Here is a 1,798-nt window from a genome sequence, read left to right as displayed (position 1 = left end):
ATTAACCTCATTCCTTGTAACTTCTTCCTCCCTTTCTACTCTCATTCTCTCTTTTGCCCTATTTTCTTCATTGACTTGTTGAAGTTTCTCTTTTATCTGGTCATATTCCAGGAATATGTGTTTATAAAAAACACTTGATGCTTTTCTGGAACAAAGAATGGTAGAAATAAAACAATGAAATAACTGCTGTTAATTCGATGGTAGTGCTGAGATGTTGGCCTCCATTTGGGAACAAACTCATTATGAGGCGCTTTCTAATATGATAAAATGCCAGTGTCGATCTCAGAATGCTGTCTCTAATTGCCTAGACCTTTTTACATTAGGTATCTGCATGAGTTATAACGCTTTTGTGAAGATAAAAAGGCTGCTGCACGAAATCGCCCCGGTGCCGTGCGGGCTGTCAGACTGGAGGGCATCTCAAATGAGATTAATGATGTCTGCCTTAATATAAGAAAAGATTCAGCGCAACCAAGATTATGGATTCTATGGAAACCTGCCAACACTCATTTATTTGGAATAAATATTATTTTTAATTAAAGTCCTAAGGTGGGTTATTCCTGAACTAATGAGATCTACAGTGATTTCCTTTAGGAATTAATTTTCTTTCTTAATTCTCAGTCATTTTAATGATTACAGCTCATTCAATCTTACTCATGGCAGTCAGCTTTTTAGGACATGCCTATTGCTGGCTAAGCCACTAAATAACCCTGTATTTGTTTTTACATGGTGCTCTCATTTTCTATTTGTCATTTAACCCAAACACTTTTATAGATTTGTCCATCCAACTTATCTGTATTTGGTGAGTTGGCTTTATAAGATCTCTCACGAAAGGTATATATTATAGCCTAACATCACGCAGCCTCTCTGTCAATCACCCAGCCTTCAGCAGAACTCCAGTAAACATCAGTGTTTATCAATCAGCATGTGGTTGAAACAGATTCTCAGTGACTCAGGAGGGTCGGCGTTCTGGTCACTACTGCTGTGTAACAAAACACCCAAAACTTTGTGGTATGAAAGAACCCTTTTCTTAGGCTCATAGATCCTGTGGGTAAGGATTGTAGACCGGGAAGTGAAGACAACTTATCTCTAAGGGCCTCAGCTCGGGAGACTCTGTGGCTGGAGATGCCTCCACTCATGTGCTGGTTGACTGGGACCTCAGACGGGACTGCCAGCCAGAGCACCAACATGTAGACTTTGCCTGGGTTTTCTTACAACAGGGCTGCCCCTGAATAGTCGAGTCCGTCACTGTATATGGCAGTTTAGGCCTCCAGGGGTATCCAAAGAAAATTAGGGATACGCCTTTTTTGAATTAGCCTTGGAAGTTATAATGTGCCACTTCTGATGCATTCTGTTGATTACAATCAAGTCTCTAAGAATGGCCCAGAGTCAAGGAAGAGACATCGACCCTACCTCTCAATGGGAGGAGTATCAAAGAATTTGTAGATGTGCAAATCACAGTGGGTAACAAATACTCTACTCCATGTTGTTACTTGTGGCTTAGATGTTGGAGCTGGAATTCTTCTTTATGTCCCTTGGACTCTGCTCCTTTCTGCCAGCTCACTTGGTTTCCAGAAATACAAGCATGCTCCAGGCAAATGTGCCTTTATTACCAGTTGGGGCTTCTGCCCGCATTTCTAGCTGATCTGCTACCTTGATAAATCTAGCTGATCTGCTACCTTGATAAACTTTTCAACCTTTCCTTCTAAAGACAGAGAGAGCCAGAACATGCCTATCATTTACCTTATAGTTTCTCTTGGCTTTTCAGGAACAAGAGTAAGATGAAAAAATTCAAATTTAT

The sequence above is a fragment of the Pteronotus mesoamericanus genome, unplaced genomic scaffold (assembly GCF_021234165.1).
Source record: "Pteronotus mesoamericanus isolate MK-2021 breed Mesoamerican mustached bat unplaced genomic scaffold, CSHL_Meso_final contig_116, whole genome shotgun sequence".
NCBI classification, from domain to species: Eukaryota; Metazoa; Chordata; class Mammalia; order Chiroptera; family Mormoopidae; genus Pteronotus; species Pteronotus mesoamericanus.
The sequence above is the reverse complement of the archived record's forward strand: the minus strand, read 5'-3'. Positions refer to the sequence as shown.